Here is a 26,361-nt window from a genome sequence, read left to right as displayed (position 1 = left end):
TGAGGTCCTTGTTACAGTGCATATTTCTTTTTGTGATGAATATTCTAATCTACAGTGACCAACCAATACAAGACACAAAATCCTATAGAATCTACATATAGCCTATAAGAACTACTACATTACCATACTATGTTATATTTTAAACTCTAAAAACTACTCTTTAGACTTTTCTGTTTTGCTACATTGACCTTTGGATCCCTTAGCCAGCAGAAAGGTATTGTTCAATTAAAAGGGATTCTCCTTCAGCTGGCTAGGCTATTGTTTTCAGGTTATATAGTAACTAAGACTCGGTATCCTACAACTCAAAGTAAGCTTCCATTTCTATTTCGATTATAGGTTTCATATTTTCAGAATCTTTTGCTAAACAATCATATTTAAAAGGTCTCCCTGATTCATCTTCCCCAACACCTGACTGAAAGCTGATGCCATAAAGACAAAAGCATAGAAGAGACAACCTGTCTAGTCTAGCAGAATAGTATCATGAGGTTAGATAAAGTGTTTCTTACTTTACGACAGGTTATCACAGAGATAAATGCGAGCTTGGTTTCTGTAAACATGCTTTTTGTCATTTGTGCAGTGAAGAAAGCAAGGTATTGTCTGTGATTTGCTTGTTCAGACTTTCAGCTTGGGCTTGATAAGTGATACGAGTAGTAACCCAAGAGAGAGCTGCTTTACTGAAAGGCAAGTTGGAGAGAAAGCAAATAACAACTTTAAAAACATGTAAGTGAAGTTAACAGCCCTTGTGCAGTAGCAATGTTGCTCTATTGGATGTGCTAATCCTAGCATTCCTGGACCTGGAAAGGCCTTTAACTCATAAGAAAACAAATACAGATACTTTGGAATTCAGCAGTAAGTTCTAATGCTATAGAAAAGACAAGTTACGTTAGTCTGCTGTAGTGGTTTTTCAATAACTCATCAGTGATAGAATAAATAAAGGCTACAGCACTTAACTTGGCTGTGGGAAAGTTATATTAATGGCAGAAAAAATGAAAAGGAAGTATTAATTATAGCAAACAAATGTGGTACATCTGAAGCTGCATGTTATCTACCTCAAAATAGTGATGAAGCTGTGATAGAACATCTAGTTCAAGTCTTTCTACCTCCCAAGGGAATCAATTAGAAAATATTAGAATCAAAATAACTCTTTGAATTCCTTGGAGTCACCATCATTAAGCAGAAAGTGAGAGTGAATATTTAATTACATATGCAATCAGGCTGGAAAATACGGGCTGTTACAGCTTTACTGCTGGTCAAGACTGTAGTCACTGGAAAGTGATGTGTTTCTGCCTGGCAATCCTTCAAATTCAGCCTCCCAAAAGATCTTTGGGAAGGGTTAGGTGAGTGAAGACATATCAGACGCAATTACAAAAAGAATCAGAAGAATGAAAAGCAAGACTGAGGGCAGTGTAGGAGAAGGCTGCAAAGCAAAGCAAAGCTAAAGGGAGAAAATACTGAAGAAAACGTTTAAAAGCTTGACATTTTTTCAGGCACCAGAGGACCAAGAGGTCATTGAAAAATTCAGCAGGACTTAAAGAAGCAATTTATTGACAACAGCAGCAGACATTTCTCAGATTTGATGAGTTCTCAGCCTCAGTGCTCATGCTCACCTAGCAAGGTGGTCAGACACCATCTTGATAGTAACCTGTCACAAGCAGGAGAGGAAATGCTGGATGAAATTTTGCTCACTCAAGATCAGCCAAAATGTAATGAACCTGTGATGTCTCCCTGTGTTCCAGGAAGAGAACTGTGGTGAAGTGATGCTTTATTAACTTTAAGCAGGCCAAGGATCAAAAAAATTAGGAAAAAGGTAAGATTTTTCTTTGTGTGTGTGCTCACCCTCTGCACCTTAGTTCAGTATTTCCTGTGTTTTTACAATTGTTGGCAAAGCTGATTGTGAGACTCAGGCAAAGCCTGGCTGTAACAAACCTCTCAGTTATTTTATTTATCTTGCTCATCATCCCATGTGATGCTCTACAGCTCAGCCTGGTGTTCCTTCCTTCTGCTGCTTTGGAACCTGTTGAATTCCAGTTTCATTGCTGTCTGAGCTTGGACAGAGGGTGAAATTCTGTCACACTGGCAATATGGACTTGAGATAGCATTAGACCTCATTCTCTAGATAAGGCCCAAGATAAAGCTAGTGTCAGATATTTGGATGCTGATTAGTGAAGGAGGAAAGATTTGGTATTGTTGCATGTGAAATACAGAGTATTTATCGGCAAGTAGAATTTATCTAAAATTGTTTCAACTTTGCTGCTTGGAATGTTTTGCTTGTGTCCTGGGTTGTAGTGTAGGATGTGCACAAAGTATTCTATCACCATCTTAATGAACTGTTGAATCCAATTGTTGGAGCAGTGCTCTTCCTGAGCCCCCTCCCTCAGGGCTATCTTCTGCTAACGGCCCATCAAATGCCTTGCCCATGACTCATAGATAACCCCCTCTGGGAGCTATCTCTGTTTAATGGGCCATCAAGGACCCACTGCATGACTCATCATCCCATTGTGAGATGCTCCGCCCAGAGGGAGGAACCAAGCATTCCCACCTGGATATAATCTGGGGTTTGGGACAGTACAAGGGGCCCTTACCCACTGGATTCCCAGAGGACCAGAGCTACCAGACCTTTCTATGGGATCATTGCTTCAGGAAGACCACCTCATCTGGACTGCTTCCATCACCCTGCTCAGGTTGTATTCTGACCCTGTCAGTGGTCTTTTGTATTATTGCATCTATTTTATTTTACTTTCTTTCCTTTTTACCTATTAAATTGTATCTCTGACTTGGAGCCTCTCATTTGTTTTGCTTTCAAACCACTACAGCTTGCTTGTGGAGCTTGTTTTCTAGAGCTGGACCCCTTCCATTCCCAGCTTCTGAGCTGTGTTGAGCATCTTGCAGAGTCAGGGCATATAAGCTCTTTGCGGTAAACAACTTTTCTCAGCAATAGTTAGTCCTCTATTCTCGTAGGCCATGAATCTCTGTAATTTCATTTAGTCATCCAGTGAAGAGATTTTTTGCTTGTCACCAGAGCAGCGAGTGCCTTCTCAGGTTTATCTATGACAATGGTACAGTATATTTTATATATGACATTCCTTTAAAAATGTTACTAATGTTGGATTGGGTGTTCTGGTGGAACAATTTCAAATGTATATGCTGCCACTGATCTCCTTTCCTGCTGTCTGGACCAGTCATTATCATGTGTGAATACTTACCTTAAGATACTCTATGCTTGTCAATATATTAAGTATCAATTTGAATAAACAAGGTTGTTGAATGCTGTAATTTAAATGCTAGGCACAGAATTTTTGCCTGTGACAGGAAGGTATGAAAAGTAATTGTAATAAATATTTGTAATAAAGAAACAACAGAAATTTCTTTTGAATGGCTGTATAACAATCAGCACAAGTCCTGGTGGTGCAGATTTAGAGTGCAACAGTTCTCTAAGAAGCATGGATTTACTGGCAGAAAGGTTTGTGTATTTGGCAAGGTAAAAAGAAATTATATTATCAGGAATACTTTTCATTTGATTAAATTTTTTTTCTGCTGCTGCAAAATGAATCAAGTTGTAGCTTTGTAACATCTATCCCATGAAGCTGACTTATGAGTCAGAGATGAGTAGCAAAGCCCCTTTCAACTTGGTTCTTATTTTAAATGGAGAATTCCAGCATAGGTCAGGCTTAGCCCAGGCACAAGCCCTTCTTTGGTATCAGCTCAATGCTGGAAGAAGTGCCTCTGAGATCTGTTCATTGTTCAGACCCCTGGCTAGTCAGGTTAAACTTCTACTTCAACTTGAATTTGAAGACAGCTCCTTCTGGCCTTTTGGGCTAGGAGCTGACTTCTGACGTGGATGTTGGGCAGCATTGGGAACACACATCTGACCTGTGTTCACTGTCTGGAACTCTAAGCAGTTGTGCCAGAGCTCTGCTTACGAGGGTGAGCCTGCAGCTGGATGTATACGTGTGTTTCTCTGTATCCAGTTTCTAGAACAATGGCTATACGTGTGTTTAGGTACATCTTAAGTATGTGACAAAGCATAATCTAAATTTCAATTTGGAATCTGAGTCTTCAAGTCAATGGCAGCAAGGAGAAAAATAATCAAGAGGCTTGGAAATTATTTTGTTCCCAGTAATGTATATTTAGCGTGAGTTTTAAAGATTTGTGCCCAAAAAATAGAGAATATGCTCAATTTTTGTGTAACACTTTCTCAAATTTCAGTAATTTATGAAATTGTCATTGTGACATTCCTCAGAATTTAGCCTGGTAGAGTATTGTTACGATTCGGGACGGCTCAAATAATGATGCATAGAACTTCGGTTCTTCAGAGGGCATTATAGCAAAGATTTACTGAAAGACAGACTCTTTTATACAGTATTTTGGTCAATATGATTGGTCAATTAGATTGGTCAATTAGAGCAACACCTCTTGACCATTTTTTACAAGTAAACAACAAGTTAGAAAATAATGGTCTTTTGCTTTCCAAGGATTGTTTTGATTCCTTCTTACGATTTCCCAGGCCAGTGTGAGCGAGTTCTGTACTTGGCTTTCCCACAGGCCCAAGCCACTGCCTGGAGCCTAAAAAATCTATTATCTGACCACTGTCAGTTCCCACGTCAGAGTAGGGCTGATCCTGATGCAACAGGGATTTCTTTTCTTTTTACTCCTATTTTTTCCATCTCTTCCCAAATCATTGGCCACAATGCCTAGTTATTGCAGGACACTGATTTTTTTTAGCTTGTCAGGCCCATACTAGAAGGCTGGGAAAAGTCAGTGCACTCCAGTAGACGATTTATCGTAAGAAGTCAGGTGAGTCTTAGATTTAAATACCCACAGTGGGGACAAATAACTTTGTGGTTTTTTACTTCTGTATCTTGAAGAAGTAAAGCCAGTGACTCCACAAAGATCAGAAGCAGTGAATCTTCATTCCCATTTTTTCTCTCTGACGTTTTTCAGTGCATTTGGAGGGTTTTTTATTTTTTCATGTGAGAGGTCAGGGTAGTATTAGTCTTTCTCATTTAGACTTGTTAAAGAGAAAATAGTATGTATTTTAGGTTTTGAAATGGTACTATAGTCTGAATGTCATAGGGGAAAATGGCTTCATGGATAGTGCTGTTCTGTGTTTGTCAAGTTAGGGTTTGCAGCTTTATCTTAAACCTGACATCTGCCACCTAAACCTAAGCTATGCCCCCCGTTCATACACAAACTTACTTGCAATTTGTGGCTCTGCTGGTGGGGGGTTGCTGTGTCCAGGGGCTTCTGTAAATTGGAGAGTGTAAAGGTACAGGCAGAGCAGCAGTGGTAGGTGCTCCTCTGCCCTGAAGCCCTGGAGATCCCTCTGCCCACCCCTGAGCCAACCTGAATCCTCTAAGTTCCTCAGGGTTGCTTTTTTCCAGGGCATTTCCCACAGAAATAATGAAACCTTGTTGACAGTCTCTGTGAGAGAGGATTGCAGAAGATTTGTTTCATGTAAATTGGCTATTAATGTTTTTGCTGTTGTTGCTGTGGCAAGAATGAAATCTAAACCAAGGAATAAGTCTGCTGTGGAAGCCAGCTGGAGGGAATCTGAAAAAAAACCCCAAGAGCTAACTGGAATTTACTGATCTGCATGTAACTTCTCAGAAGTTACTCATTACCGTAATTCAAAAACTGCCAATCTGTAGTTGTGTAGATAGTTAATGTGGGCTCCATGGTATGACAGAGGTTTGTGTAGCTTTTCTTTAACTGAGAGGCACCCCAGTGACACCCTGCTCCTCTGCAAAAATGAAAAAATTCTCACTCTGTGCAGTTTAGCAGCAGGGTTTTACTGAAGATGGATCTCTGGAATGTTAATCAATTACCCATCTTCCAGTATATAAGTAAAACACTGACTCCCCTGCAAGAAACCCAAACAGGTCAGACAGCAGCTGGGAACCCTGTGATTGTGGTGGTAGATACCTGGTTTGCCCAAAGAAGAAAAATGCCATCTTAGTGTCCATGCAGTCTGTGGGTCAAAATGAGTCTCCTGCAACAAGTAAGAGAATTTGTATACTAGCACTAATCTAAGTATGGCTTAGCTTCTTGGACTCCTGGAAATACCTTTGGGATGAAGAGACAAGAGACAAATTTTGTTCCTTTTGTCCATATATATCTGTTTGGAGACTGTGCACAAGGTGTGGGAACATTGGACTGACCTCCGTGTGCATTGTAAAATTGTCACGGCTCCCTGAAGCATGTGGTGAGCTGCTTCTGCCTGCAGCTCAGGGTTTGGCCCTGGTAACACAGCAGGGAGGCTGCTTCCCTGTCAGCCCTTCTGTGCCTGAGAGATAAGCATGGCTTGTTCAACCCACAGAATCATATTCAATATGATTTAGATTGGAAGGGGCCTTAAAGCAGGAACCATCTTGTTCCTACCCCCTGTCATGGGCTGGGACACCTTTCACTAGACAGGTTGCACCAAGCCCCGTCCAATCTTGCACTTTAAAAGTGATATATTACAAAAAGTTGATTCTCAGTCTTGAAGATACCCTCAAATGAGTAAATTAAAAGTCGTGCAGACATTCTGATCTGAAGATGATGAGTTGAGTTTGCTTTAGTTGGGGTTATCTCACACAGTGCGTTGCCACCAGTGGAAGTAGTGCCACAATGTGTCTCAGAGGTATCTCCACCCTTCCATTGGTACATCTTGAAATGGAGTATTTTTAATCAGTTATTAACTCCAGAGGCTATCTGGATTGGTGTATTGAACAGAACTTGAAGAGATCTGCTACCAATAATGTGATTTGGGGAGCACTTCAGCAGCAAGATAAAAGTTGTTATATAATTTTAACAGTAGTAATTCAGTCCACCAGCTAGCACAAGAGGAATAGCATATATCCCTTTTATTGGAAGCATTCTTCATCTGCTGTGACCTTAATGTGAATTCTCTCACAAAAATGAAGTTAAGATGGAGTTACAGATGGAAATACTCACTGGTACTGCTGAGACTCATATTATTGAGAGGCTATGCAAGTATTCCCCAAAAGTGGTGATTCTCTGTAAAATGAAGAAATCTCCAGATTTGTCAAGATTTTTGAGTGTCTTAACAGTGTATTTGTCACATCACATCTTTCCAGCTCTACATAGTTCTGCCATGTAGGAATGCAGCTGAATCTAGATAAAAACTGGCTTAAGAAACATTTTTTTTCCCAATCTTCTTTTCCCTAGAAGAACGCTGCTTTCCTTTAGTCAGAGGAAGGTTGGATTTGGCTCCCATTAAGGCTTCAGGATTTCATAAGTCCTGAAAACATTTATTAGAAATGCCAGTGATTTAACAGCTTGGTAGCTACCTGAAATTATTTATTTTTATGAAACCCAGTGTAGAACAAACCTTATTTTGTCCCATTGGTCTCATGGAAAGGAGGTTTCAGTTTGTAGATCACACTATTATGCTACTTTCTCAGTCATCCCCAATCCCACTTAATTTACATTACATGTATATATATGCTATAGTGGTGAGCTTTATGCTATAATTTAGTCTTTGTTTTAATTTGGTGAATGACTTTAGTGTACTGACTGCCGGCAGAATTGTCACAGACCTTGTGGTTTCCATAGGGATGATGGAATTTCCTATGATTGTTTGCATAGATATTGATAAACAACTGCCCTTCCTAAGCTTGCTTTTGTGTGGAGTTGCTGTAGTTGTAGCAAGGTATCAGGTACAATCTGGTTTTGGTTGGTTATTCAGGGCAGGTGCCACATCTGAATTTCAAAGCCTGTTTATGTCCACTCTGCAGCAAAGTCTGCTCCATCATGCACAGATATAGTATAGTTCAATTCACAATAACAACAAAACAAAATACTCCCAGGTGATCTGCTAGACTGATGCTAATGTTCACCTTTGTGTCAGAACCAAGCTCTGAATTTACTGCAGGCAGGTGTACAGGCAGAGCATCAGTACATCCCTAATGTACTTTTGGTCCTTTTTTAGCATCTCTTACCCAGGATGCTGACTTAGGTACCCACATAGCTACAACTGTGCATTTCACCATCACAGTCAGAGCTCAGGCAGCTTCTTATGTCTAAAGGAAATACTCTGAAAAATATTCACCTCCTCAAATAAAGGATGTCCACCAGCACTTTTTACATCTTAAAGTGTTCTCTCCTAGTTTCATGCATTTGAATTATTATCTTTTGAGGAAAGAGATTTCCTGCCTGCTCTGGCAAATATTCTAGTTTTTTAGAGTTTACGATGCCTCTGTTCCTCTGAGGTCTTGGTTTCCAGCTGTGAAAAAAAAAAGTCTGCTTTTTGAACAGGGGATTTACAATTCTGTGCTCATCTGCCTAGGCACAGACATGGTCCCTCCTCTCATACCCATTCTTGTATATTTGAGTCATACATATAAAAATGTGTGTAACCACTTATCCCTGTGATTTCTTAGGGACCTGTAAATACTGATTTTCAGCCAAGACAGATCTTATATTTCTTTCAAGTTTCAGAGAAAACTGAATATTTACATTTGCCCTTTGCCTTCATATGCCATGCTGTTTCAAGTAAACAACAGTGCAACATCAGGTATGCAATTTTGTCTTCCCAAATCACTTCCTTCTTGGCTGTCTCTCCATCTGGACAGCCTGATCTGTCACTCCCAGAGCTCTTTCTGCATGGCTGAGATCCAACTGATGTCAAAAGGAATCCTGAAGCCAGCTACTTTCCAGGTACTTTTTGATGTAAGAGTTTGTAGGCAAGTGGGGTCTGTCTCCTTCCAAGTAACAAAAGATAGAACAAGAGGAATTGGCCTCAAGGGAGGGTGTAGGTTTGGTATTAAGAAAAATTCCTTCACTAAAAGGATGGTCAGGCACTTGCACAGGCTGTGCGGGGTAGTGGGACAGTCACCATTCTTGGAGATATTTAAAAGATGTGTAGATGGGGCACTTGAGGAAATGGGTGACTGGTGGCCTTGTGTAAAACTGGAAAGAGTGATGTCTCAAGACATTTTGGGATGCATGTGCGCGGAGGCAGGGGCAGGGGCAGGTCAGGCCTTGCCCTGGTGAGGCAGTGCCCTGCCCTGTACACCCTGGCAGTGGCTGCCAATCTGTGGCACACTGGACGCAATGCCCCACACCCAACCCCTGGAGCCCCCTAATACAGCTCCTGAGTGACCAGATGATCACAAGCCCCACATATGGGAAGGGCCAAGGGGTATTTTAAAGCCACAGGACATGAGGTACTCATATGTCTTGACCCTACCTCTCCTTAGAATTTCTATCGGAACACCATTGGAACCCAGGAGCCGGTAGCTATATATGTCTTTTTCTATACCTCTTCTGTCTCTCTCCTAATTCCCACTTGGAATTTTTGAGTAATTTAGAATGGAGTGGGCTTAAAGTTTGCTAAGTTGAATGGGCCCAGTTAATTCTTTGAGAAGTGCTTTGTATTGATTGAATGTTGTACTAACCCTTTTGCCAAAGTTCCTCAATTTTCTGAAGCTGCCAGTAAAGCTCTTTTTTGTTGCTTTGATCTCTTGAGAATATCTTGTCAGCACTTCTCCCGTGAGTCTAACTCAGTGTATATGAACAACCATAAACCCTTTTAAAAACCTCATCAGCTGAGTTGTTTGGGTTCTTACACCTTGGCAACACTTGACTCTTGCTAGTGACAGTTTGCCTAGATTGAAGATTCTGGTTTTGACATCTTGAAAGAATTGGCTATAGCCTGTGGTCACCCTACAGGCTTTGTTAAATGCATTATTACCAAGAACAGTGATTTTCTACACGTGCACTGTAACCTATGTAATATTTTGTTCTGTAAATGCAAATAAAACACTAATAAATATAAATGTTTGAAATTTAAAAAAGCTTTAGAATCTCTCACAGCTGTTCAGTACCTGGTGCAGATCAGCGTAGTCTGAGGAACCCCCATCTGGAAATGGATGGCTGGAGAAGCAGGGGCTGTGGGACCTCAGCTGTGGCCAGCCTGGGAGAAGGAGCGGAGGCTGGATGGAAGGCAGGGAATGTTAGACAAGCCAGGACAGGCTCCTCCCACTTTCACAAAGGCCCCTGTGTGCCCCCAGTCTGATGTGTTTCATTTCAGGACCTGGGGGTTTTAAACAGCACCTTCCCCCATGTATTTATTACAAAAAATTCAATTGATGTGTTTGGAGTTATAAAATAAGAAAAAAAAAATTTTGTGCAATGACTTCTGCAACTAGAAACTAAGGGGAAGTTCTTTGCTGGTATACACTAAGGATGCAGATATACCTGTGCATGCAAAGACAGCTGCTGGAAGCGGGTGGGCAGCAGGTAAGGCAGGGTTGTACCTCCAGGGACACCAACATTTGGGGTGCTGGGATCTGCATCTGAGGGAATCTACTGCAAGGTTAGAGGAAAGCTGAGGAAATTTATTGAGATAAGGTAGTTTGTTCTGTGGTGAATTTCTTCTGAACAAGATGGTATTTGCACAGATGCTGGCCTAATCTCAGTCTCCAGAGGCAAGTAGTAAATTAATTTGGGTTCTGAGACCTGCCTCAGTGTATTTAACTCAGGTACCTGAGGACTTGCTATTTCACCTTCTGAGGAAAAATAACCACATGTCTAGCTGATTTTTTGAAATATGACAGAACTGAAAAAAATTCTGGGAATCGCTCTACCTCCTCCTAGTCACTCAGTATTTGTAGAGTTTTGTTTCAACAGTTTTTTGTTGTAATATCCCTGAAAAGAATGTGTGCATACATACTTGGCAGAAAAATAAGTTAATTGTCTTGCATATCTTTCTGGTGTGTGAGAAAAGATATGAAGGAAAATGACTGTGGTGAAATTTTCTGTTTCCCCCCCTTTGCACTTAGTAATTTTCCTCTGACTTTTCTGCTTGAGAAGACGGTACTGCTTTCTACCTTTGTGTCAGACTCTTAATTAGCAGGAGCACACAGCCCGCACAGCTGGGGCTTTGATGCCTTGCTCACTATTGCTTCCCACTCAGAAGATTTCCATTCATTCGGAGTTGGTATCCAGCCCAAAGCTCTGGCTTCCCCCTGAGACCCTCAGTGTGTCTACAGGACTCCAGTTTAGCATTCACTGGAAGAGCTGCACTGATGCTTCCTCGCTAGACCTACAGGCTGCTGGTTGGAGCCATAAGGGAACAGGAGGAGAATTAGCCTGTGTGTTTATGTGGCTGTGCTCCAGTAAATATTTCGATGCATCTGCTGCCAGCTCTGGTCTGAGGGGATCTACCTAGCATTTAAATTTTGATGGAGAGCTGTTTTGAATAATAACAGTGCAGCCGGCTGTGAGTCAGTGCATGTGTGTTGACTTAAAAAAAACCCTCAAAGCTTAACGCTTGCTGAATGCCGAGCTGCAGTGCTTTGCTTTTTCCCTCCTCCTTCCTTCTTTTCTTTCGTGTCTGTCTTCCTCTGTTTTGTTTTGTTCTTGGGGGCATTTCACACAGATTTTGTTCACTGTCAGTGGAGGGGTGGGGTAAGAGGAATAAAAAAAATCCCAGCCAAAATAAATCCTCCCCAAAAACTCACGAGTGGCTTTGCAATGGGTGCTGTCATGGGTACGTTCTCTTCTCTACAAACGAAACAAAGAAGACCATCAAAAGGTAAGACCTCCTTTTAAGCTTTTCCTGTCCCTTTGGTTTATTTGCTGTGGGAGACATTTGCATGGGGAAGGGAGGAGAAAATGAACATGTGCCACTTGCAAATAACCTGGCGATATTTTGTGAGGGGTAATTTGCAGAGGAGAGTGGCATGCTAGGTGGTGGAGAAAACAGGTGGGCATGAAGAAATTGCTGTGGAGGGGCTTGGGGGTTGAAAAGAATCTGAAATACTGTAATCCTTCATGCAGGCATGTATGAGGAGAAACTCAGTGGTTTCATATGCAGAACACTTGCAGAAGTGACCTGTTTATTTCCAAATCTCATGCCATATAAACCCTTTGAAGAGGGAATAAAACATAGATATACAGCAAATTCTTCCCAATGCCTTCGGGTTTCTGTCTCAGGAAGTATTGTTAGAGTCAGTGTTGCATATTCAGTAATCCAAGACCAAGCGTGCAGTATTAATGATGTGTGTTTTTTAAAGATTAGCAAGAGGGGAAAAAATTAGGATGTTTTTGTAAGGAAGGAGAGAAGCAGAAGCTCATGAAAAATGAGAAAGTAAGCAGCAATTCCAGGGATTTTAATCTTTAAATCCATAAATATTGCCTATAAATGCTGATTTTTCAGGAGGTCTGGTTTGTTTAGTATTTGCTTGAGATTTGCTCAATTTTCTTCAGGGTTAATTAGAAAATTCCAGAGTGTTGCTGAGCAGAAAGTTGAAAGCACTGTCAGGGGCACATCCATACCTTACAGAATGAGTATTGTTTAGAAAACAAAAGGAAAAACTCTGTAACTTCTGCAATATTTGTGCTATTAAGAAATATTCCCTGCCTGAACCTCTGCATTTTAGTCTCTTGGTATTTCTAGGGAGGTCTCTATTTCCACTGGATCTGTTGCTCAGTTCATATATATGCCTTTAAATTGCAAGTTGGTATGGATTTTCTTGCAATTTAAGTTGAAAACTGTCTTGGGAAATATCAAACACCAATGAATGATGCAAAAGAGAAGTGGGCAAGGGCTGTGAGGAGGTTTGTGGCAAGTTTGCGAGCAAGAGTAATGTTCCTGATACTTGTAATGTTTTACGTTAGAATGTGTGTACATGGTTTACAGTTTGCCTTTCCATGTTATTGCAATGCCCCCCTGATTGTGTGGTTGTTTGGGACGTGTATGATATTACTTTGAATGTAAGAATAGCTGTGTAATTGTCTAAGCACTGAGTTGCACCTGAAGCTTGGTGTAACTACACTTGTGTTTAGGCACTGCAGTACACAAGAACTGAACAGGATGTGTTGGGCATGGTGGCTGCTGTGACACCAAGTGGTGTCTTGTCCACCACCTGCCAGAAACCTGGAGCTGATTTTCACTAACTGTAGATAATTTGTGGCTGAACATATCCATTCTCTGTGACTTTGTTGTCTTGTGATTGGCTCCACACTCTAGTGGATGCAAGCTATTGCTTTTTGTTGGAGGTCACCTGCAGTAAAAATCAGGATACGGTCACACATTTTAACCTTTACAATGGAATTTGATCTTGCTGATGGCAGTTGGGAGTGGTTGTTCAGCTGTATTTATCAAAACCTGTGTTCCCAAAGTTATGTCCTCTTGGTGGTTTGCTGGTGTGTTTTACACTGGCTGTTAGCACTTTACCTTGTGAGCAGTGAAACACTAATGCGTGCTGGGCTTAAATACAATCTGAAATTGTTCTTTGTCTGTGAGTTAAATAGTCCATCACCACTACGTGATGGACTGGCTCCTTGTGCTGGCCACATGTTCCCTTGGTATCTCTTCCAGCCCTCAGCCATCCTGGTGGCCTCTACCAGACCATGCTCTATCATATTCAAATCTGTCTTGGTCTAGGGAGTCCAGTACTGTGGCTGTACTTGCCCAAGTGTTGAGCAGAGAGAAAGGATCATATGTTTCAGTGTTTGCTGTGTGGCTGTTGGTGCAGCTTGATGTGGGGCCTTCTCTGCCAGAGGGCAGCTAGCTAGTGGTGCTTGGGTGCCATTGCTCCATTGGCTACTGCTAAGTTTATCTTTAATCCAGTAAATTGTTTATTTTATTATTAAATTATCACATTATTACTTATTAATTATTATATTTATCTATTTGTGTTTATCTGAATATTTCAGGACTTTATTTAAATACTGCTGGTAAAACAAGGGCCTAGATAAAATAGTTGTAACAGGCCTAGATCCACACCTGTAAAAATGCTCTCTCATGCCTGTAAGTATGTGCTCCTCCAAGTAGAACATTTCTCACCAGTGTCTGAAGCTCTGACTCTCCAGTGTAATAAAGTGAAAGCAAAAAGCAGGCATTGTTTCAAGAATAGGTAAAATAAAGAGATCAGTTAATAAATACCAGGAAGCCCATGGTGGGTCAGGGCAGAGTGGGTTGGGTGCAAGTGGCCCATGCTGAACCCTTCCAGCTTTGGCACATGACACAGCTCTGCTGTGCCACTTGCCCTCATGTCTTGCTTGTGGCTGGGTCTGGAGTGTTGGCAGTGGGACTGGGGGCTGGTTTGGTTAGTCCAACTGTGAGCAGCAAGGCTAGAGAGGACATATTAGCACTGTTCAAGAATACAAGATTAAATCGCTTGTTCTAATGAAAATGGAGAGCCTGAAGCAATAAAGGTAGGAGTGACACAGAAATCGTCAAGTGGAGAGCAGTTATCCATCAAGCATGAGCCTTTGTCTCTGAGCAAGGACAGAATTTTGTGTTTGTACAGGAGGACATCATTCACTTGGCTCAAATGTGAAAAGTTAGTCCAATATAATTGGGCATTTTGTGTTGGTAGGTTGGGACCCTTTATCCTGTCCTGCAGGATAAGATTTTTGCTTCTTAGACTTGCAGTCCCATCAGTAAAGCAGCAAAAACTTTCCCTGTTCACTGAAGTGTCCTGAGGCAGTCTGTGAGATTTGTGCTGTTCGCTTTGGGAGTGGCTCGGGGCAGTTCCACCGATTATTTTTACATTTCATTAGGAATTGTTTCCTGTTGGGATTCTTGTCTGCCTTTTTCAGGATTCTGAGTTGACCTACTAAAAGATAATACCTCTTTCCACCATGTTCACTTTGCTTGTATGTCAGACCAGCATTCCTGGGAGCCTGGCTGAGGTCCTGGGGACAAGCTGACAGTGAGCCAGCAGCAAAGGTGGCTGGTGGTCTGCTGGGCTGTGCTTGGCGGAGCTTCTCCAGCAGGCTGAGGGAGGTGATGCTCCTCCTCTGTGCAGCACTGGTGAGACATCTACCATGCTGTGTCTGGTGCTGGACTCCCCAGGATGGAAGAGATGGGGACCTGATAAGCTGAGTCTACTGAGGGACTATGATGAATATGAAACAATTGGAGCATTTGACATCCAGGGAGAGGCTGAGAGCTGAGATTGTCCAGCCTGCAGTAGAGGAGGCTCAGGGAAGCCTTAATCAGTGTGTATGAATACCTGAGAGGGGGGAAGTAAAGGTGATAGAGCCAGGCTCTTCTCCCTGATGCCAAGGGGCTGGCCAAGGGGCAATGGGCACAAACTGAAATAAAAATAATTCCAGTTGAGCATAAAGGGGATAAAATTACTATGAGGGTGACTGAACACTGGAAGAGACCCCACAGAGGGACTGTGGACTCTCCAAGCTTGGAGATACTCAAAACCCAAGTGAATACAGTCCTGAGCCATAGGACCCTGCCTTGAAGAGGGAACTGGAGGTCCCACCCAACCTTATCTACCCTCTGGTTCCGGGATTATGTCACTTTAAAAACCCTAAAGATACAAGGACTTGAGGTATTTGGATCAGGAAGTAACATTCAAAGCTCATTATGAACCAAATGCCAGCAAAGTTGACTGTTTGGTCCTCTATTTAGTACATAAGTAGTTAATGCTTAGACAGATGGTTGAGATGGACTTGAGACTATCAAGCTGCTTGTATATTCTCCTGCAAACATAAGCAATAAATCAATAAATGAGGGGAAAAAACCCCATCCAAACCACACCACTAAAAAGCAGAGGACCAGCACAGCAGATAATGCACACACAAATGCCTCTCTGATTTCAACTAGATGCAGAAATAGAGATTTTTTTATGTTTTGAGAGCCTGCATCCAATCATGACCAAATCTGTGGCTCCAATCAGCCACTTCCGTATTTGCCATGGAAACGTTTGGATTAGCAGATTATAAAAGCAGGGGAATCTCTAGTTTTGTCTGCTTTCTGCACCCCTGGGTTCTTTTGTTTGTTCTTAAATATGCACTCACCCCTACCTCCCCCAGTGAAAGTGAAATATAACTTGAATATTTCTCAGTACCTGAATCTTGTTTGGATTAGAGCTACAGGCTCTGACCCTGACAGCAGCAACAAGCAGCATAATTTTCAGCTGGTAATCTGACTCCCTTAAATGTGAGTAACCATGTTTTGATCGAAGACCAGCCAAACCTAAATTAGCAAGAGGAGTCAGGCACAGTTCTTTAATTTTGCTAGAGCAAACATCAGAAATTCACTTTGCTTAAAATGTCAGTTGTGTGATTTTTATTGCAAGTAATTTCTCGGCTTTATTTTGAAATAGCTTATTGTCCCAAATTATCAGATTTCCTAGTTGTTTACTTACCAGGAAACCAACTCTGCTTGACTTTGCATTCTTCATAAGAGCATCAGATTGCCCTGAGCTCCTAAGGTTGCTGGGTCATGACTGTATCCTTTCAGTTCCCTGTGCTGGAACAACCTGCTTCTCTGCTCAAAAGGTGAAAAAGTGATTCAGTAGTGTTTCAAGGAACTGGGCCTTTCCAGCCTTAGTGCAGCCATGGAATGGAGATGATAGATTTTATCTGGGAAGCTGCCTCATTATTTACTTTGCCCTGTACATACTGTTGCAAAATAAAAGCTTTGAAAGCTCCTCTTCTCTTGTTTCTGCTCCTCAAAGAAACTTGACAGCTTGCGACTATTGTGAATGAATGCATGTGTTCTAAAGACTCAGACTGTAGTCTGGGTATTTTCTGAACAGAGAGATTAGTGCTCACCTGTTTTCCTTCTAAAACAAGACAGTATTGTTCTCCCTGGTTGGAGACCTGAGCAGGCATTTGAGAATGGAAAAATGGCTGGCTTGGTTTCTCCTGGCTGTGCCCAAGAGCCAGTATTTGGCATTGCCACTTCACTTTCTCTCCCTAGTCTTGTCTGATTGTCATCTGATACAGCTTGGCAGGTCAACTATACAATTGTCTGCCTGCACTGAAAACTGAGGATTTGACAGGCAGGTTTTTGGAGGGAATTATCTTTGTAGAGAGTGTACAGAACAGCACTCGGCAACAAAACTGTTAGATGTAAGCACTCAAATCAGAAACAATTTGGAAAAATTGTGGCGACCATTAAGTGCTTGTCAGAACATGCCTCTTTGCATGAAGCGTTTTGGTTTCTCTGAAGTGCAGGGAGGCGTGTGGGAGGCTGCTCTGTGTCACAGCAGCCAAACATCCCGTCCATCTGGCTGACACACCTGTGATGGGTGGCTCAGAGGTGAGGGAGCTGTTTGTCCTCGGGTTCCCTGTGTCCTACCAACCAGAGTTCACCTGAGTGTGAGGTAAGAGGTGACCAGGTCTTACGGACTTGTGACTGCTTCCATTCCGCACTTCTCCATCTTTCAGCCAAAATTTCTTTAGCTCCTGTGCAGTTGCTAGCTCTAAATTTCTTCCTTTGCCTTCAAGTGACTCCTGGCAATGAGGCAGGGTAACCTCAAAAACTGATCTTAAGAGTGGATAGCGATGAGAAAATTAAAATAAGCTATGTGTGCTCCTGATTGCTTCCCACAGGCATACAGCTCCTACCTGAAATGCTGCAGACAAACACATCTTGGAGGTCTGGAATAAAATAAAATGGATGGAGGAAAGTACACTACAGAGTGTTGCTACATTAGCATACATGTGTGCTGATTTCCTGCCCATGGGTACAGGTACTGTGTGCCTCTGTGCATGCAGCATGTCCATGCAGAGCCAAGAAATCCCACCACAAAGAAAAGAGAGGATCAGAGACTTCAGCTCTGCAGGCCAGTGCTTTGAAGTTTCATTTTTTCCACAATAATTCAAAAGAGTTAATCAGAAAATACTTTCTGACTTTTAACTTTCAGCCTTGATAATATTCCTGTCTTTGTCATCACTACCTCTTCCAGTGTGCATTACTGGATATTTGATGTTTGGAATGGGCATTAGGAAGCAGTTGGATGTTTTGCAACTGAAAATATTTAATTCTGTAGATATGAAAAGCTTAGAACTTAATACACTGCAGAAGTTTTGAGCAATTCCTAACTTAACAGTTGTTAATGTCAGCAAATATATAAATGAGAGTCAGTAATGGTTGTACAATTTTTTTGAAGAACAAATTGAAGTAAAAAGCAGGGTAAGGTAAACCAAGGCAAGTTATGAAGTCATTCTGATTTTAGTCAAATGTGAGAGGAAAATAAAAATCTTTTACTTCTCCACTTACAAACCCCTGGCCAAATAGTTTATTCTCATATTTATTTAAGCTTTGTTAAAAAGACTGAAGATCTAAAAATTTTTCAAATGTGGATTTTTTTTAGCTGAAATGTTTCATTATTCAAAATTGTTATTAGTTATAATTATTCCCTGAAACTTTACAAACAAAATGAATTGGCTTGTGATTTGTTCTAGTTTTAGATGTGAATGCATAAGTGTGACTGTGATTTCCTTGCAGTGGATGACAGACCTGGGTAATTATGTTAAGGGTAGTGTTTCTTATTCAAAAGCATTACCCAGAGAACATCATGACACTGAGATGCACAGAGTTTGAGTACCTGCTCAAGGGTCTCTGTGTCCTGTTGCTGCTCATGCCATGGCTATTTATAAGGTAAGAACCTTCTGCATTTCTTTGAGAGGCATTTTCCAGCAGGTGCAGAGTGCTCTAGGCACCTCATACCATCCCTGCAGGAAAGGGCCCAATGACCATGGGTACCAACTAGGAAATGCAGGTAACAGCTGCATGGCAGCATAGCAGCATTTTTAACCAAAATATATTTAGTATTCCAAGCAAGGTATTTAATTTTTCTCCTTTTATTTGTTTGAGATGTCAGAGGAAAGAGAGGTAACTGTTATAAGATGGATTGTACTTAACAAATAAAAAATCATTGAAAGAGTAAACTGCATCCACGTTTTCAAAATAGACAAGTCAAAACTGAAGGCAGCTGTGCCCAGATGTCTTCAGTCTGTGTTTGTGGCTGTCACTGTCAGGTGATGTCTGTCTGGACTGAAAAGGATACAGATAGTGGTCAATTCATCTCTACCTTACTTCTTCCAGCACTGCTCAGTGCATAGAGGGTCTGAAGAGTTTGAACAAAGCACAGTACAGCTGATTAGAGGTTCATGGGCAGGATGTGAACTGGAGGAGGTGAGGGACGACTGTGTGCTAGCAGGCAGGTGTGGGGCAGCAGAGTTGCCTGGGAGGATGAGCTGGTACTTGCAGACAAGGCCGAGGGTGAGCAGGCAGTAGGGGAGCTGGCCTGGCTCTGGTACCAGGATGTTTTAAGGAAGACATAAAAAGGGTAACAGAGCTATCCTTTCCTGGCACAGCTTTGCTACATCTGTTTGGCTTTCCTCAATCCAAACATTACTTTCTTGACATATTCAACAACCACAGCTCTTCACACACATTAGTGTTTGCTTTTCTCTTGCTCCACAAAAATCCTTCTCTCACAAACTTCTTCTGTGGGTGGCTGGTTGGAAAGTGCCCAAAATTTCTGTAGATGGCCACAGCTACAGTCTGTAAAAGCCAGTAGGCACAGGACATTTTATATTGTGGCTGAGAACAGCAAACGGAGAACAGAGCTGTGAGGATACATGTTGTGCTGCTGGAGGCAGGTTTCTAGGAAACCTATGAAACCATGGCATTGTTTTACTGAGGGCTCCTTAGTGGAACAGGAGAGTGTCACTGGGAGCAGGGAGCCGAATTACAGCCTGCCAGAGATCAGTGCTGAACATCAGGGGCTTTTAGTGCTCTGACAAAATAAATGTTTCTGCCTGTCAAATTTATATGCAGGAAAATATGGACATGTTCACAAGCCAAGTTCACAAGATTAACCCAGTTAGAGGATGGTTTCAGAAGCACAGTTTAAATGTTTTGACAACTGTTCTAACTTTGCTGCCTGCTGCTCAGGACCAAGCTCCCAGGTATGTTTTCCCAGGCTGCTGTTGCTCTATTCTAGTGAGTGATCCTGCACATTAGCCCCATAGATTTTTTGATAATCAGCTGAAACCTCAGCCAAGGCCCCTGATTTAGCACATAAGACTGCATCAGCTGAGGGTTGCTCCCTGTGGGGTACACACAGCCATATAAAGGATGATGTTGTTAGCTCTCCAGCTGCAAAATGTTAGTAGCCAGCAAACACCTGTGGGAAAGGAGTTTCCCTTAGGGAAACTGTTTCATCCCATGCAGGTGAGCCTTGTGGTGCAGTGGGGAGCCTAAGCACCCTTTTGCATTCCTAATCCACACAGTTCAAAGGACTTGTTGACCATGTTGCCATTTAAACTGGGAGCAGTGCATGAAAATGAAAACTGGGAAGCTGGAAACTTTTGTGTCGGTGCAGAGAGGATTGTTTCCTGCTAATCCTAATAAACCAGTGTAACTAAATTGGCACACTGGTTTACGTGCTTCACAGGGAGTGTCAAACATGACCCCAAATTGTCATACTGGCACTCCAGGAACTGAAGACGTGTTCTTGTGTGGAGTTGAATCCCTGTAACATGGCGTTTGTTTTAACCAATATTTTAACATGGGAGCTGACAGAAGGTCTCATTTGCAGTCATGTGCATACAGAATTAGTCTGGCTGCAGACAACTGGAGAGAGAGCTACATTAGGGCAGGAGGAAAATTCTGCCTGCCTGAGTGGTCATTTTTATGTACTTAACAATGGGTAAAGGCAAGCATGTGCAGTTCTGCAAAGGAAATCTGATCCCAGAAGGTCCTGTCCTGTTTCTGTAGGCAGCACTGGACCTGCAAGCAAAGCAGGTTTGGTACTGGGACAGAAAGTCAACCAGAGACTGATCCTTCAGAAAAATACCTTTAGTCTCCAGGGCTTTAAGGCATCAAAAAGGACTATTTACATTAGCAATTTGGCATCCTCTGCTTGGCAGGAGTTAAGGATGTTACAGCTGAGCCCCATCATTTCTAATCACCTCTTCAATTGAGCACTAGGCTGCCCTAGCTCACTGCAGCACTCTAGGAAGGTATGAAGTAAAAAAGTAATTTTCTAATCAGACATTTTCTGGGCAATGCCATCAGCTATAGCACTTCACACGACTACATCTGCATTTGCATTTCTTGTAGATGATGCTCTTTTCTCTTTCCTCTGTCCTTATTATTGATGGAGGTGAAGAACTGGCAGTTCAAAAGTTCATGTGGCGCAGGAGAGAGGCGTGCTGTGTGCACTTTTCTCAGTGCTGGTTGCTGTGGCTGCTCAGCAATGCAAGGTGAGACCAGTGCGTCATTCTGAGTGTCACCCACAGCCCAATCACGTCCAAATGAATGCTGTGCAGGATAAACGTGGGGCTGTATCTGTTCAAGCAAATGCATTCTTATGTTGTGCGTACTACTGTAAAACCTACAAAGCCCATCAGTTGTTAGATTAAAAGTTTGGTTCAAACCTGAAACTTTTCTTTACCCCATGGAATTTGTGAGATGTTTTGGAAACTGTGGAAATGCTTTGACTTGGAATGAATTTTGTTATGGCTCTTTCCATTGTTCGTATTCAGCAAAACTGTCCCTTTATGAGCTGTTGCCTGGAAATTATTGATGGGGGAATGACCTGGTAAAAGTTCTTAACCTCTGTCTGGATCAAAACCAGGCTGCCAGTTGTTGGAAGCTGCTGGGGTGTGCCAGAGCTGAGGCCAAGCTCATGGGCTGCAGGGCCGCGAAGTGCAGGCGCAGCTTTGCTGCTCGCTCCCCTTTGTAGGCATCTAGCCTTTCAGAGGGACATGCTCCCATTTGGAGACCAGTGCCCTAAACTGTCAGTATAACGTAGGATCAGACCCTGTATTTTCAGTTAGTATGCCTGAATTCTGTGTGGAAACAATGGTTTAAAATAGTTAAACAAATATAAATAAATGTAAGGGACATGCACATCTGGTAGTGTTTTCCACCTGCAAGAAAGTTTCAAACCCTACTGAATTCCTGAATAAACAGAAGCAATTTAGTGTACCTTTGAGGCCCTGAAGAAAGGCTTCCTTGCAGATGCCCACACAAATTACACTCATTTACTTAATGTTTCTGTCCTGTTAGCCATGAATATAGAGCAATCTGCTTAAAGAGCTTCATTTCCTTGTAAATTAAACTGCTGAGACAGGACTATGTGGGAACAATGCTGCAGGAGATCTGATTTCCTCTGTGCTTTTCCTGTGACATGGTGCAAGTGCCAGATCTGCATCTTCACAGCACCTGCTGCTCTGTATTTGCCAGTCTGCAGGTCGGGGACATGACGTTGCCAAGCTACATTGGTGCCCTTGTGCATCCTCATCAGCTTGCTGTCCTTTTTTTGTGTGATAGCTGTTAGGGATGTAGAGTTTTGCCTAAGTTAATTGCTTGTCACTGGCCTGCTTGTTGTGATTCAGTTTTGTAAGCATTATGAGTTAGCTCTCAATCGTGAGATTTAGGAGAGTGGGAGTGCCTTAGCTATCTACGGCATCATTATTCATGTTGTGAGTGCAGCTTTGCAGTGTCAGATAGCAAAGAGACCACAGTGTAGGGGTATCTTGAGATCAGTAATGGCTGTGGACAGTGGTCATAAGGCTCCAATGAGAACATTTGTTATCATCCGCAAATGGGAATGTTTGAGTGTGTCTTTTGCCTGGTGCCAGAGCAGGCAGAGAAAGCTGGAACCCTGCAAAGCTAGGCTGGGATGTGTGTGCATGCAAATGAGCATCACCTTCCTGAGGAGTCTGTGTGGTGTTTACCGTAAGATCTTGTACAGAGTGAACAGGTAACTGCTCCAAAGTTTATGTTTTAAATCCTGTGTCTGCTTTGAAATGTGCCCTTTATTCTGATTCAGGGCAAGGTCCCCTTCCTTCATCAGGTTGAGGTTACATCAAACAAAGTGACATTTGTTAAGGGCAAAGTAAATTTTCTATTTTGCTCCTGTTGCCCTGATTCTGAGTCTGATCTTTCAGTAAATAACATTTGGTATTTTAATCCGTTCTCTGCCGTGAAGGGTGGTCTGAAGGTACCTACAGTAGGAAGAGAACAACTCAGAGAGATGGAGGTGTTAGTTTCTATGCTGGAAAAACCATAAGACTATGACTTAAATTCTAATAAAGATAACATTGGAGTGGTTTCTAAGCTTGGTTCCTGGAGAACAACACATGTGTTAACTGAATGTTTCTGGTATTAGTAAGAGATCCTTGAACTGATTTATATTTCAGGGTCCACATAAATGTAGAGACACTGCCAAAATGATCTCTTTCCTATTTCTGTTTTCACTGTAGACATTCCAGAAAATGGAGCTAAATGTTTTTCCAACTGTTTGATTCTTTGTTTCATGCATATACATTTCTGGGACAAGCAGTTCTGGAGCATGCAGCTGAATGCACATGCCTGGAGTGTCTGCAAGGTTGTGTAGCTTTGAAGCAGAGAATCTAAAGCATAAGTAAGATATTTGCGGAATTAAAGAGAATTTAGAGGAACAGGAGTAGTGATTTTAAATTCTTGTAAATAAATCCAATCTGAAAAACAGAGGTAAGTTTTCACCTGCTTTCTGCTTCCATCTTAGAAGTGTTTATTGGCCTGTGAAAGGAGATATTTACAGAATAAAACTGCTCACAGATATGAGGAAAATCACTTGTGTTACTGGCTCCTGCTGATGTTCACTGTAATGGTCACATTACAGAAGGGATTTATCAGTTAACAGTCCTGAGTGCTAAACCTGCTGACGCATGGCAGTGCAAGGAAACACTGTATGTAAGTTGGATAGCTTTATTTTTGCAGCACTCTAATTAGGCACCTTCATAAAATAGATGTGGATTTGTAAATCCAGCTCCCAAAACCTCCTTGCTCTCCAGCTCGAATATATCTAGGATTCTCAATTCAAACATCTCAATCTGCCACATGTCTTATTTTCCCTAAGCCTCAGTTTTTAAACTTTAGCAGCTATTAGGAAAACCTTACCCTACATCCAACAGCATTCTCTGAGTCCAGGAGGAAAGTTTGAAGCCATGAACTAATTGTACAGGAATTTCACAAATCGTGTCGAGCTTAATTCAGCCTGGAAAATTTGGGGCTGGCTTTGCTGTCAATGCTGCTCTCTCCAGGGAGTCCCTTCCCATTTATTCTGGAGTTGCACACTTCTGTAATGCAGGAGGGCAGAGTTAATTCTCAGGCTCTTGCTCCCCTTGGTGCCAGTAACCTACTTACAGGAGTGGCAGCGCAGGCTCAGTGTGGGCTGGGGAGCACCGCCACCAGCGCCTCTCAGCAGCCAGCTTGGGTAGAGATCGACGTTACGAGCAACGGAAAACCTCTTGTACCCAAGGAGGGTGAGGGGGCCACACACACCTGATTTTTCCGAGTTGTTGAAACAATAGGTGTTGGAAGCAAGGGAGAGGCTTGTATAAAAACAGGTGGTGTGTGCCTTGAGCTCTGAGTAGAAATTTACTTTGCTTAAGATCTTCTGGAGCAGCTGACACAGGTTCCTTTAAAGCCAAATAGGACATGTCTTTCTGTGCAAGGGTGGCAGGCAGAAGTAGGACAGGGTTTTGTCCTTTTGAACTATTAATACAGATTCACCCCCCCCAAAGAAAAAAAGTGCCAAAAGATACAGAAACTTGAAAAAATATGATGAACCCTTTTTTATTTTTTAATAAAATAAGAGAACTTATTTTTTTTATTACAGCTAATATTGTATTTGGTGTAAAACACAAAACATTTTGTTATATACTTTCACTGGTGGAAAAGAGAACAAAAAAGAGAATCCAAATTTACTCTTGATTGAAACCTTTTGAACCCTGAATGTCTTTTTTCCATGAAAGGTAGTGTTCAGAAAGACACATTTCATTTCTGAAGCCCAAAGAAAAAAATAAAATGTGGCCAGCACAAACTGGTACTGTCTTCTGAAAGAGTTTTAGCAAGTGTGTGGGATAATAAATCACCCAATATCAGCCCTGGCATCTGTGCAGGGTTGAAGAGGAATACAGCATCACTCTGGTGTATCCATTTTCTCCCACATGAAATAGAAATCATCGTATCAGCTATGTTAAAAGAGCTTCTGCATGTGCAGTGTCTATATGATTTACACAATGATTTAAATATCTATAGATGTCAGTTCTCTGAGGATTTTTGTCTGTTGTGACTCACATCTCATGTTGTAAATTTATCCGTAAATGTCATCTTTTACTGAGATATTTACAAACCTTGAAATATTTTTGGTAATTATTTGTAAATATTAGCTGTATTGTCAGCAGCAACAGTTTGGATTTTTTTGTCATAGAAAAGTGAGAGGGAACCACAGTTTTGGCAAGTGAGAAGCAAATAATTCAAAGTCAAGTGTTGGATTGGAGTAATTAAATCCAACAGAAGTAGATATTCACAGTGAAGTTCAGTGGTGAGATTGTGGTTGCTAAAGGCAGCTGTGCTGCATGCATGTGTGAAGTGCAGGTTGGTGTTCCTCAGAGAAACCTTCCAACTGCACCTCTTGCATTCACCAGGTCCCGTGGAAGCCGGAGGAGTTTGGTGCTGCTGCTTTTCCAAAGTGTCTGGCAAGTGCTTCCAGAGGGTGAGTGTTTAGTAGATTCCCTGCATGAGCCTGTAGAAGTTTAGCCACTGACTGGGCAAATTGTGTTTAAAAGAAGCCATTAAATCTCTAAACAAAATTTCTTTTGAACTTGCCTGGTATTTAACCATCTTCTGCAAGAGGACACTTGACAGGGCTCCTGCCCTGCCTCTTTGAACTCATGCACATCTCCTTGCACGGCACATAGTCCTGCTCTGTTCTCGCTTGCCCTCCACATGGTCTGGGCTCCTGTGTTGCCAGCTGTGCTCCTCATCCCATTGTTGCAGGCTTGGGCACAGCTGGGCTGCAGTTTGCTCAATAGGCAAACACACCGAAAGCCGTTGGGTTTTCCCACTGCTTTTGGGCCTGTGTGGAGGTATTGTCCCTACAGCTGTTCTGTTGTGCTCGTGTGTGGTTTGTGCCAAATGCAATAATTGCCGACAATTAACTAATAGTTTTGGTACACACTGTAGACGTTTCCTAGATTATAACTCAGTTCTGCTATACACAAGTCCATAGCAGCACTGTGAGCAGCATGCTGTAGAAAGTGTCCCAAACAACAGTATGTAATGGGCACACTTCTTCTCTCATTCCTTGCCAAACTAATGCATACATAGTTTCATCTTGAGCAAAGCAACAGCATTGCCTGAAGGCTGTAACTACCATCCCTGCTCTACTGGCTTTGGGATACTGGGGTGAGCTGAGTGCCCGAGCTGGTACAATCATGTATTTGGTGAAATCATTGCACATACAGTTCAGAAAACCATTCACGTGCTGCTTAGAAACTGCACCACTTATTTTATAGAGAAGGATTATTGAATTAAGGTTATAAATTTATAAAGTGAACAGCAAGTTCTTTCTTTGTTTCAAAAACCTTTATTGCCTTCATCCAAGAATGTTATCTATCTGTAATATAGCCTTTGTGGTGACAAATAGTTTTAATATTTGTCTCAGTTTGTAGCTTTTTTTTTTCCTTTAGTTAAGCATGGCAGAAATAGGAGTGATTAATACTGAGAAAAATTTGCAGCTACCTGGGCTCAGGAGTGTTCATCCTGTCTTAGAGTACTCCACTTTTCATCTTTTTAAATAAGCAGAT

At 41.9% G+C, this 26,361-nt stretch overlaps 1 protein-coding gene across 2 annotated transcripts in view; it reads left to right on the top strand.

Annotated features, from left to right (window-relative positions):
• The window catches only part of KCNIP1 (potassium voltage-gated channel interacting protein 1), a 241,181-nt gene that overhangs the window by 74,512 nt on the left and 140,308 nt on the right, over positions 1 to 26,361 (top strand). The window contains exon 1 of one of the 2 annotated variants that reach the window (XM_066197360.1): positions 25,209 to 25,268. The exons of the other annotated variant lie outside the window; for it this stretch is intronic. The gene's annotated coding sequence lies outside the window, so the exon portion shown is untranslated. Of the gene's footprint in view, positions 1 to 25,208; positions 25,269 to 26,361 lie in introns of those variants that run through there. 2 annotated transcript variants of the gene reach the window in all.

Source organism: Chamaea fasciata, unplaced genomic scaffold, assembly GCF_029207755.1.
Source record: "Chamaea fasciata isolate MVZ Bird 193981 ecotype frontalis unplaced genomic scaffold, bChaFas1.0.hap1 SCAF_15, whole genome shotgun sequence".
In the NCBI taxonomy this organism is placed as follows: Eukaryota; Metazoa; Chordata; class Aves; order Passeriformes; family Sylviidae; genus Chamaea; species Chamaea fasciata.
This window is presented reverse-complemented; position numbering and strand designations above follow the sequence as displayed.